The sequence below is a fragment of the Choloepus didactylus genome, chromosome 10, assembly GCF_015220235.1.
Source record: "Choloepus didactylus isolate mChoDid1 chromosome 10, mChoDid1.pri, whole genome shotgun sequence".
Taxonomy (NCBI): domain Eukaryota; kingdom Metazoa; phylum Chordata; class Mammalia; order Pilosa; family Megalonychidae; genus Choloepus; species Choloepus didactylus.
Genome location: NC_051316.1, coordinates 58058580 through 58071530, shown reverse-complemented (window position 1 = coordinate 58071530; position 12951 = coordinate 58058580).

Sequence of the window (12951 nt, the reverse complement as noted above, 5' to 3'; positions counted from 1 at the left end):
TCTGCAATGCTTACAATTTTCCTTTTTATTTATTTTTTTAACAGTAGCCATTCTAGTGGATGTGAAAAGTATCTCTTTGTGGTTTGATTTGCATTTCCCTAATGGCTAATGGTGTTCAATGACTTCATAGCTTTTTGGCTATTTGCTATCTACTTTGGAGAAATGTCTATTCAAGTCCTTTGCCTAATTTTTAATTATTTTTTAGTTTAATTTTTGCCCTTTCCTTGCTGAGTTGTAGGATTTCTTTTTATATTCTGGATATTCAACCCTTATCAGATAAGACCAAGTATTTTCTCTCACTGGGTAGGTAGTCATTTTACTTATGTGATAAAGTCCTTTATTGCACAAAAGTTTTTAATTTGATAGGAAATTTATGGTTGTTGTTCTTTTTTTTTTTTTCTTTTGTTACTTGTGCTTTGGATATAAAGTTTAAGAAACTATGGCCTAACACAAGATCCTGATGATACCTCCTTAAGTTTTTTTCCTAGAGATATTATACTTCTGGTTCTTATATTTAGGTCTTTAATACATTCTGAGTTGCTTTTTGTACATGGTATGAGGTAAGAGTCCACTTTCATTCTTTTGTATATGGACATTCAGTTTCCCCAGAACCATTTGTTGAAGAGACTGTTCTTTCCCAACTGAGTGGACTGGCATCTATGTGAAAATTAGTTACCCATAAATATGAGGATTGATTTCTGAACTCTCAATTTAATTTCATTGGTCTATATGTATGTCCTTATGCCAGTACCATGCTGTTTTGATTACTGTGGCTTCATAGTAAGTTTTAAGATCGGAAAGTGTGAGTCCTCCAACTTCATTCTTCTTTGTCAGGTTGGATTTAGTATTGGCCCCTTACCTTTCCATATAAATTTGATCACTGGGTTTTCCATTTCTGGAAGAAGGTTGTTGGAAATTTAACTGGGATTGCATTGAATAAAACTTGCTTTGGGTCGGATTGATATCTTAATGATATTTAGTTTTCCAATCCATAAAAAATGGAATACTCCCCCGTTTATTTGGGTCTTCTTTGATTTCATTTTGCAGTGTTTTGTAGTTTTCTGTGTGCAAGTCCTTTGCATTCTTGGTTAGATTCATTCCTAGATATTTGATTCTTTTAGTTGATATTGTAAAAGAAATTTTTTTTTTTGATTCCTTCTTCCTGTTGTTCATTGCTTATGTATAAAAACAGTACTGATTACTAATTTTGGTGTGTTGATCTTGTATTCTGCCACTTTGCTGAATTCATTTATTACCTCTTTGAGCTTTGTTGTGGATTTTCCATGTTTTTCTGTATATAGAAATACTATCTGCAAATAGGGGGAATTTCACTTTTTGATTTCCAATTTTGATGCTTTTATTTCTTTTTCTTACCTACTTACTCTGGCAAGAACTTACAATGTAATGTTGAATAACAATGATAAAAGTGGAAATCCTTGTCTTGTTCCTGATCGTAGAAGGAAGGACTTCAGTCTTTCACCATTAAGTAGAATGATAGCTGTGGGCTTTTCATATATGCCCTTATCATGTTGATGATGTTTTCTTCTCTTCCTAGTGTTCTAAGTGATTTTATCAAGAAGTTGTACAGTATTTTGCCAAATGCCTTTTCTGCATCAATTGAGATAGTCATGCTAGTTTTTTTTTTCCTTCATTCTGTTAATGTGGTGCATTACACTAATTTATTTTCTTATGTCGAACCACCCTTGCATACCAGGGATAAATCCTACTTAATCATGGTGTATAATTCTTTTTAAATGCTGTTGGAATCAGTTTGCTAGTATTTTGTTGAAGATTTTTGCATCTATAGTCATAAAAGATATTGTATTTTTCTATGGTATTTCTTATTGTATTTTCTGTAGTTTTCTTGTGGTGTCTTTATCTGTCTTTGGGATGAGGGTGATTTTGGTCTCGTGGACTGAGTTAGGGTGTCTTCTCTTCTTTTCAATTTTTTTGGAAGTATTTGACCAGAATTAGAGCTGTGTCTTCTTGGAATGTTTGGTAGAAATCCCATGTGACACCATTTGGTTCTGGGCTTCTTTTTGTTGGGAGGCTTTTTATTACTGAGTCAGTTTCTTTTCTAGTAATTGGTTTGTGGAAATCATCTATTTCTTCTTGAATCAATACATGTAGTTTCTGTGTTTCTAGGTTAACTTATTGGCATATAGTTTTTCAAAGAATCCTTTTTATTGCTCTTTATTTCAGTGGTATCAGTAGTAAAGTTCCCCTTTTAATTTCTGATTTTTGTTATTGTATGCTCTCTCTTTTTATCTTTGTCAGTCTTGTTAAATGTTTATCAATATTATTGATCTCTTCAAAGAATCAATTTTTGGTTTTGTTGATTCTCTCGTTATTTTAAATTTTTTATTTCATTTATCTCTGTTCTAATCTTTGTAATTCCCATCCTTTTTTTGTTTGTTTGTTTGTTTTTCCTGTATTGCATATATTTTCAATAAGTCCTAATGGGTAGAGAAAGGAACTGCAATTCAGGAAGCTGAACAATCATTGCATCTAATCTGATTTTTAATACATAAATGTGTATATCCTTCCATATATATATTTAAATGTGTTTATTTATTTATTTATTTATTTTACTTTTTACTTGAGAACACCACTAGGTCTTTAGATTGGACTTGATTGTTCATTCAGTAACAAAGCCCTCCCTTAGCACTTTACCTTCTTATTGGCCAATCAGAATGAGACTTTATTAGGCATTGGTAACATAAGTCATTATCTGTGTAATGCCATTTCTGTCAAAATGTACAGCCACCTTCTTTAATCCCCTCCTGAGTTGTTTCTACATCATGGAAACAAAGAGGGTTAATCAAGATTTCCAAACCATTCCTTATATGAGATGAGAGGATGTTAATCCAACAATACAATGATACACTGTCAGCATCAAGTTACCTTTGGTATTGACTTTGCTTGACCTCATGCTTTATATCCTAAAATTTGACTTTGTTTTTGCATCTTATTTCCTTCCGTCTGAATTTCTGTCTACTGATCCGTCACATACTAAAGGACCATGACATTACTGCATTCTGTCAGTCATCTTCTGTCTTTATCAGTGGCTAATATTTGTCCCCAAACCTCGTTTCTGGGCCAAGAACCATGCTATTTACCTGGGGAAATTCTGTGATGCTGATAGCCTACCTATATAGACAGCCAAAGAAAATCATTCTATCCCTCAATACACAGCAATTTTTTTCTGTCTACTTTCAATTAGGAAGTATTAATACTTCAAATACTATGTCTTAATTGACAACAGCTTACCTAACTTGTTGAAAAAATTGTATTATAATTTCAGTGGCTGTCTAATTTAGTGATTCTCAAATGTTTGCAGCAAAAGACAAAAAAGATTCATTTTTATCACAAGAGGATTCAGGGCCTTAGCATGTGGAAGCTTACCATAAGCATATTACTTTGAAGTTCCCTGTTTTGTCTTAAACATGTCTGTGTTTTTGTACTCCATCCCCTAATATATCTATGTAGGTTTATTAAAAAAGGTGATGAGGACATCATTGAGGACTGTCCATAAGTTTTTCAGTAACACTCCTTCCATTCCAGGGGCCTTCTTCATCACCACCACGCTAAGATACAGACCAAGCTCTCTCTGGACTAATTAAGTCTGTAGCATTCGTTGGACAAAGCACAGTGTGGTTCCAGTTGGTAGTTTGGGCATTCATTGGTAGTCACTCATATAAAATATTTGAAAAGGTACTGGGTGCTGGAGTGGGAAATTATTGCTAGAAATAAGACTAGGCAGCCTCTAGACCTTGTCTTAGCTCCTGAGCATAACCTGGAGCACTCCAACAGTGCCTGGACATGGACTTGTCTCTCCCCAAGCATTTCCAAAGGTAAGTTCCTAGACTGGTAGCTCCCTTCACTGCCTTTTCCCTTTGCCTGTGTGATGGTTAGGTTCATGTGTCAATTTGGCCAGGTAATGGTGCCTGGTTGTCTGGTCAAGCAAGCACTGGCCTAACCAATACTTCAAGGACATTTCATGGCTGGTTAATAAACCAGAAAGCTGGTTTATTAAATCATCAGTTAATTGATTGCATCTGCGGCTGATTATATCTACAGTCAACAAAGGGAGTGTCTTCTGCAATGAGAGAATCCAATCATCTGGATTTAATCCAATCAGACAAAGACTTTCATGGGAGAACAGAGAACTTTCACTTCTTCAGCCAGCCAGCCTCTCCTGGGGAGTTCATTGAAGACCTTCATCGGAGTTGCCAGCTCACAGCCTGCCCTACAGAATTTAGACTTGTGCATCCTGCCCTATGGAATTTGGACTCATGCATCCCCACAGTTGCATGAGACACTTTTTTAAAATCTCATATTTATAGATCTCCTGTTGGTTCTGTTTGCCTAAAGAACCCTGACTAATACACCCAGTCCACACTTACACACTTTTATTGATCTACTTCACCAGGAATAAAAACAACAGAAACAACAAAAAAATCCCTATTACCTTCTCAGTCTTTAATAAACCTTGAGAACCTCTTAAACCCAGAACCTGAATCATTAATGGACTATTAGAGAGGTAGGGTGCATCCTGAATATAGGAAGGAGAAACCAGGGACATTCTGAAGAAAGAAAGAGTACATCATTAGGAGTATGAGAGAAAGGATCCAATCCAACTATAGGTAACAAGATACCCAGGCTATAAGGGCCTTAAAAGATCGCCTAATTCAAACCCCTTCTGTCATTTTGCAGTTTTGTCTTAAGCTAGTTGAGCCTTCAAGGAGGGTGACATGCTAGCAACCTGGCTTATAAAACAAAACTTTCATTAATATCAGTGCCAAGTTTGTGTTAAACCATCACTTTGCTGTTATCTGGGGGCTGGTGAGTTCTAGCCTCTGCAAATTATGTGTTTGGCAGTTTAAGGAGATTGTCAAGCTCAGAGAAAGAGAATGGATAATGACGAGGAAGAAAGTTCAAGGTGATGTCTTTGCTGAGGTCTGGAATGCTAATAACCGGAAGTAGACATAAATGCAGTGTCTGCTATATAAACATAAATGATTTTACTGCATTATTTACTTTCTTATTAATAGTTTTTACATTCTGAATGGTGTCCTTCTGCTGGTTTTTATGTGCCAATTATTTTCTGTTTGTAAGTCAACAACCAGCTAAGAAATCAACCCTCTGGTGAACACCCTTTAATTAAAGCAACTGCTAAACTCAACATTCACTTTTCTTATTAAAATGACTTGCTTGCTGTATAGGGATAACAAGGAACAGATTAATTTTCCTCATGGAGACAAAAGATGCAAGGAGGGAGGAAGTAATCTCCCCCAACCTCATATGGTGTTTGTTTCTTTTCAGATGGTTTGATTAACAGAGATATCAAAGTGAGAAAAGTTCGCACAGGGAGGCAGTGTGAGCTGACATGTGGGGCATACTGTGTTTAGACAACATCACTTCAGTAGTGTCATGTGTTAAGATCATCTCTTTATACATCATTTGTTTTGATACTACTGAAATATTGCATGGTCACAGTGTATATCTAGAATGTCAGGAGACTAGAAGGTAAATATTACAGTGAAGGGAGAAAACTAAGGAGAACATTGTCCATTTAGATATTTTTAAGGTATTAAAAACTGAGATAATAGTTCTGTCCAATATATGAACACAAAGTTGGTGAGGCAAACAATCTGTTAGCTGAGGAAATAGATTCCACACCCACAATGACATTACAGAATATTTAAGGCTCACTTTAAGACATTCTGAAAATGCAAATGTTTTTATTACATTATTTTTTCACATATATGAGATTCAACTAATTGGAAAAATCTGCTTTGAGCATCATTAGTTCTATTTTTAGAAATATTTGTCTCTCCAAAGTAAGTTTATTTTATATTATCCATTATAAAAAGTATCATAGACCAGTGGTTCCCAAATGTTGGTCTATGGCAAAATTTTCACCAGTCCACTATAAAAGAAATAAATGAGAACAAAGTAGTGATATATTCATAATTCTTGAGTGATTGATTGGGTTAAATTAATTTTAAGAGATGATCTTTTATTCTGACACTATGACCTTTTAATTTGAGTGGTGTTAAATGTTCTTTTTTAAAAACATACTGTATTTTACAGTTCCAAGTGTAAAATATTTTTTCCTTTGATTAGGGTCTCTTTGAATCTTCTTATTTGATGACAGCAAAAACCTTATGCCAAAACCATATTATATTGTTTCTTACAGTTTATTGTTTCTAATTTTTTGTGTGAATTTTAAAATCTGGGATTCACTACCATAAGCCCAGTTCAAAGTCACCTCTATATTGCGGTTATCATGTTGTCAAAATGGTGGAGAAAGAGAGAAAAGGCCCAAAGGGGTAAGAAATACAGAAGGTATTTGGCACTCCGTGACTGGCATGCCCTTCTTTGGATAATTGAGGGTTTTGAAATGTAATATGGAGAAAATGCACACCAAATCACATCTAAACATTAGGCTAAGTCATTTTGGATAATTTTGTTACATTGACTCTAATAAAGTATTGAAAAAATAGTATCTTAGATTCATCAATCTCAATAGGTAACTAGCAACACCAAATTGAAACAAAAATATGAGTGTTTTTTCTTCAGAATACAATAATGTATATCTGTGAATGATTTAATTGTACAAGGACATGTTGGAAAAGAAATGTGTGTGTGTGTGTGTATTTAACAGCTGTTCCATGCTAGACCTTGTGCTAATCCTCATTTTTTTTCCAGACCAAAAAGTTTATGAAAGACATATTGCTAATCCCATACTGCAGATCAGAATATTGCGGCTCAAAGTTTAATAATTCCTCCCAAAGTAAAGCAGTTATTATGTGGAGGGGTGCAGATTATAGCTCAGTACTTCTTGGCAACTTTCCTGATTCTCTTTCAAATGTTGCATGCTGTAGGGCACAGTATTCTGTTTTATTTATTATGTATTAAACTCTTGTAGATTATGGTGATCTTATCCTTAGAGCATATCATTTTTCCCAGCTTTCACATAGAATTATTCCTGGTTAAACAGAGATAGAATAGCAGCAGTGTAGGTCTGGGAAGCAGTTTAGGGATTAATTACTTTGTTACCTTTGTTTTGCTGTCACTGTAACAGTCATAATCTCCCACTTTGGCCAACCCAAACACAACAGCCGCCCAAGTTTATGCTTGGAAGACTGAGGGATTCCAAAGTCTAAACTAGTGAATCAGAGAGGTTGCCTAGTCTTGGTAAGTCTCATACCCTTTCTTCTCACGTTCTGTAAGCATGTAGCATTTGAAGGTACCACAGTATCACAGGTCACAAAAGCAGGATGAAAAAGATGATTTAAATGTACTCCTTCAGCCACTTATATAAGAAGAGTGGATCATCTGGTGGTCTGGCTTGGTGTCAGTAAGCTCCAAGCAGCTAAATGCTTTCGTTAAACAACGTTTTACTTTCTCCTTTTCCTGTATCAGTAAATCCCCAAATAGTTATGAAAATGCTTCCCCGCCTTCTCTTTATCCCAGTAGCAGATTGTGGCAGTGAATCCAGACACCAGGCAGCTAGGCCTGCATACAATATTACAGTAGCAAGTGATAACTAACCAGCTCTTCCCAACAGCTCTTTCCAATTCACATTACTTTTACCTTTACTTGTTTAAGTTTAGTTTTTTCAATTGTCTAATATTCAGTTAATTTCTCCCTGTTTTCTTTGGTAAACTTCAACTGTTTGAAGGTTTACGAATGACCAAAAAAAAAAAAAAAACCAAAAAAACAAGAAAACAAAAAGCATTTTAGCTAGATATTTTAGCTATGAATGATGGTTATTATTTTAATGCAACATTTTAATTATTCATTAATGATTGACCATATTTTAGTGGATAATGCTTTAATAATTTATGAGCCACCTTTATCACTCCTACACTAAATGATGGCTTTCAATCAGCCTATCATCCCCTCATGTTAAAATTGTTTATCCGATAGTAGGAAAATATTTAAGGATCGTGTATTTGTCACAAAAAAGCAAGTGAGCCAATGAGTAAAAATCCATAAGTTTAGAAAAAAAAATCCTTATAAAAAAGAACTAGTATTCTTAGTGTCACATTTAAATATATGATGAAATATCTTACTTATTGCTGAATTTATTACTTTTGGAATTAACTATAAAATTATCTCACATTAATAGGGGCTCACAAAATGATTGTTGCAGAAACCATTTGTGTTATAACCTTTTTAATCTAGAAGTATTAGCTGTAATATTAGCAATTTATAAAATTAAATTGTGGTCCTACAATTTCTGAGCTTGATGCACAAATGATTACAAAAATGAGACTTTGTTTTCTAATTTTCTAAATGTGAATTAGATACTCTATAGTCCCTGTTTGAAACATTCCCATCTTGCAAACCAGAAAATGAATTTATCTTTTTATAGATTGCAGAAGATAAAGGCTTTCTATCATTTTAAGTGGAAAAATAGTTATGAAAAAAATTACCTTGATAGGATTTCTTGAAAGAAAATATCTTTTGAAAGTTGAGACTCTATTATGAGACATATAACTGTCACATGTAAGTGAATCTTAGCAGTATTCATTGTTTCCCTGATAGCATATTTATCTTGAGAACATTTGGAAGGGATGTATTATTTTTAAAATATTGTGCTCAACAGAGATAAACATAGATTATTTTATATTCAAATACAAGAGACACATGCAGATACATTTGTGACTGCTTTGCATATCTTATATCAATGTCATTTGAGTCAGCATACTATTTTATTTCCATGTGCTGTTATTTATTCTGAAAATCATTGACAGAGTCCTTGGATTTGTAGAAAGATTGTCAGAAATAAATGTTTCTTACACATGTATTTATTTTTTAATCAAAATATCTCTGAGTTGCTGGAATTCAATTGAACTGGCAGAGTATGGTCTCAAGATTTTGGTATTTTCCTTTTCTCATTTTTTTTATGGTACTTTGTTAATAACTACAAGTGTGGAGTATCTAGGACATCCAACCAGTTTGGCAGGTCTGTGTTTGCTGAGTGGTTACTTTGTAAATGTTCTCACATTTGGAATTTGTTGATGGCACCCTGTAGTGTTGTTTAAAACATTCTTATGTAAATTGTTACTTAGACATAGAGAACTGATTCATTTAGGTTCTATTTTTCAATATTAATTAAGGCACTGTATACTTCTATTGGGAGGCACATTGTGTCTTATTTTTAGAATGATGCTTTTTGATACTTTGTTTCTCATATGCACAGTTTTTTTAGCAGTTTTATGAGATATATTCACACAACATACAATGCATTTAGTTTTAATTTATTGATATATATTCAGCAACCTTGCTTATCTTTCATATTGTATCTTAATTATCTTTAGACTCTTTGGGAGTTTATATGTAGTATTATCTGCAGAAATGCAATTTTAATTCTCTTAACATTTTGAAATAATTTCATACTTACAAAGAGTTACAAAATAGTACAAAGAATCTTTTGTGTATCCTCCATACCAAGTCGCCAAAGGCGACTACATTAATAATGTAGTTAAGTTCATTTGTATCTGTTTGTCTTGCATTTATATCTCTACTTCCATTCTTTATTGATTTTATTTATTTTTAATGTGTGAAACATTTACAGCATTCTGAAAGTTAAAATCATACAAAAAAAAATCTACTCAGAGAAGTACAACATCCCCCATATTCCTTATATCTGATTTCTATCCTTTTCTCTTTCCTACCCTCTTCTCACTCAATAGTTGTACATAAACAATCTCTCCTTGTTTATCCTTCTTGTTTTTCTTTATACACAAATGAATGGATCATAAATATTTGTATATTTTCTTTTTTCTTACACAAAACAATACTGTAGATACTCCTATGCACTTTGGTTTTCTCGCCTAATAAACCTGGAATTATTAATCCTGGATAACTTAATTATCCTAGAAATCAGGAAAATTCCTAGAAGTTGGATCACTGGGTCAAAAAAAAAAATGTATGTAGTTTTGTTAGATATTGCAAAACCCCCTCCTGTTTGCATTCCTGCCAGATATGTCTGAGATTTTTTGCTTTCCAATATCGTTGTCAAAAGACTATGTTGTCTTACATTTTATTCATCTGATACATGGAAAAATGTATCTCAGCATAGCTTTAATTTGCATTTCCCTAGCTGTTGAACTTTTTTTCATATGTTTTAAGAGGTGTTTTAAAATAAATTTTTCTGAATTGTCTTTTTTTCCCATTTTCCATTGGGTTTTTGGTCCTTTTAAATCAATATTAAAGAATTCTTCATGTGTTAGAACTTTATCTGTGATATATTTTGAAAAGGATTTGTGCCAGTGTCTATTGTCCTTTGACTTCGCTTTTGGTGTTTTTGTGCCATGAAATCTTTATTATTTTTTTGTAGTCAAAATTATTATCAATACTCTTTTAAAACTGGTCTGAAATTTTAGTTACTGTTAGAAAAACTTTTCCAAAATTGAGATGAAGAAGAAATTTATTTATGTTTTCTTTTAATTGTGCTTTTTCTCATTTAGATACCTGATACATTTGGAGTATATTTTTGTGTATGTTATAAGGTATGAATAGTGTATTTTCTCTTTCCAAATTGATAACCTTTCATTCCAGCGTCACTTATTGAAAAGTTCACCTTTGCCTTAGTGATTTGCAGAACAAAAGTTTTCAAGTTTAATGAAGTCTATTTTCTAATTTTTACAATGAATCATGCCTTGATGTCTTGCCTAATAACTCTTCATGTAGTCATAGGTCCTCAAGATTTTCTCCTAAGTTTCTGTCCAAACTTTTTATAGCTCTGTGTTTTACATTTAAATCTCTGATACATTTTGAATTAATATTTGTATAATATGCGAGATTTAGGACAAGATTTATTGTTTTTTTACTATAATTGTACTATTGCTCCCTTACCATTTGTTGAAAATACTATCCTTCCTCTACTGAAAAGTTTTATACTTTTGCCAAAAACCAATTGGCTATCATTGTGTTAATCTATTTCTGAGGTCTCTATTCTGTTCCATTAATACATGTATCTCTCCTTCTACCAATACCACACTGCCTGATTACTGTAGCTATAGTCAGTTTTAAAATTAGGGCAAGAGTCTCCTCTCACTTTATCATTATTAATCCTAATTGTTTTAGCTATTCTACATCCTTTGCCTTTCCATATAAATTTTCTATGTTTGCAACAATATCTTGCTGGAATTGTGACATGAATTGTATGAAACCTACAGATAAATTTGGAGAGAATTAACATCTTTACTATGTTGAATCTTCCAATCTAAGAATACAGTATGTCTCTCCATTTATTTAGGTAATCTTTGATTTCTTTCATCAGCATTTTCTAGTTTTCAGCATATAAATCCTGTACCATTATTTATACATGTGTATATCCCTAAATTTTGAGCAATTATAAATGGTATTTTATTCTTATGCTTGGTTTTCATGTGTTCATTGCTGTATATAGAAATACATTTGATTTTTTTAAAAATACTTACCTTGTATCCTGTGACCTCTCTTAATTCACCTGTTGTTTCTAATTTTGTTGTAGATTATTTGGCATTTTCTATATAGCTAATCATGACATCTGTAAATAGAAATCATTTCATTTCCTCCTTTCCAAACCATGTCTTTTATTTCCCTTTCTGGCATCATTGCACTGGCTAGTATTTCCAGCACTATGTTGAATGTGTGGTGAGAGGAGATATTTGACCTACATTATTAAATATGATGTTAGCTGTAGGATGTTTGTAGATGTTCTTTATCAAGTTGAGGAAGTCCACTTCTTTTCCTAGTTTGCTGTTTTGTTGTTGTTACAACGTCATGAATAGATGTTGTATTTTGCCAAATGTTTTTTCTTGCATCAATTGATATGACCATGTGAATTTTTTCTGTTTCAGTCTGTTAAAATGTTGGCTATAATTGACTGATTTTCAAATATTTAACCAGCCTGTGTCCTAGGTAGAAACACCACTAGTTCATGATGGCATATACATATTCTTATATACTTTGCTGGATTCTCCCTGTTATTATTTTGTTGAAGATCTTTGTGTCTATGTTCATGAGGAACATTGATCTGTATTTCTCTTTTTCTTTTCTGTTTTTGCATGTGTTTTGTTGTTGTTGCTGCATTAATTGTTTGTTTGGGGTTTGTTTTTTTTTGTTTGTTTGTTTGTTTTTCGTACTGTCCAACTGATTTTTTTTTATCAGGGTAATACTGGCCTCACAAAGTTAGTTGGGAATTACTCCTTCCTCTTCTATTTTCTGGAAGAGATTGTGTAGAATTAGTGGTAATTTATCTCTAAATGTCTAGTAGAATTCTCCAGTGAAATCATGTGGGCCTGGAAATTTCTTTCTGGGGGAGTGTTTTTGTTGTTGTTTTTTAATAAATTCAATTTATTTAATAGTTATAGAGCTGTTCAAATTATCTCTTTCACATTGGGTGAGTTTTGGTAGTTTTTGCTTTTTTAGGAATTGGCCAATTTTATCTAAGTTGTCGAATTTATTGTGTATGGAGTTATTCATAATATTCCCTTAATATCCATTTAATGTCAGTAATTATATACCTGATTCCAATATCAATTTCATTCCAGATATTGGAAATGTTTGTCTTCTCTCTTTTTTCTTGTCTCATTAGCTACAGGTTTGTCTATTTTTTTGAGCTTTACAAAGAACCAGATTTTTGTTTTATTGATTTTTCTCTAATGTTTTTCAATTTCATTTTTATTGATTTTTCTCTTATCTTTATTACATTCTCCCTTCTGCTTGCTTTGGGTTTATTTTGCTATTTTTTTCTAGTTTCTTAATGTAGGAGTTTAAACTATTGATTTGAGATCTTTCTTCTTTTCTAATGTAACCATTTAGAGCTATAAGTTTTCCTCTCAATCCTACTTTAGCTGAGTCCCACAAATTTTTATATTTTGAATTTTCATTTTCATTCATTTGAATGTAATTTTTGATATTTCCCTTAAGAAATCCTCTTTGACT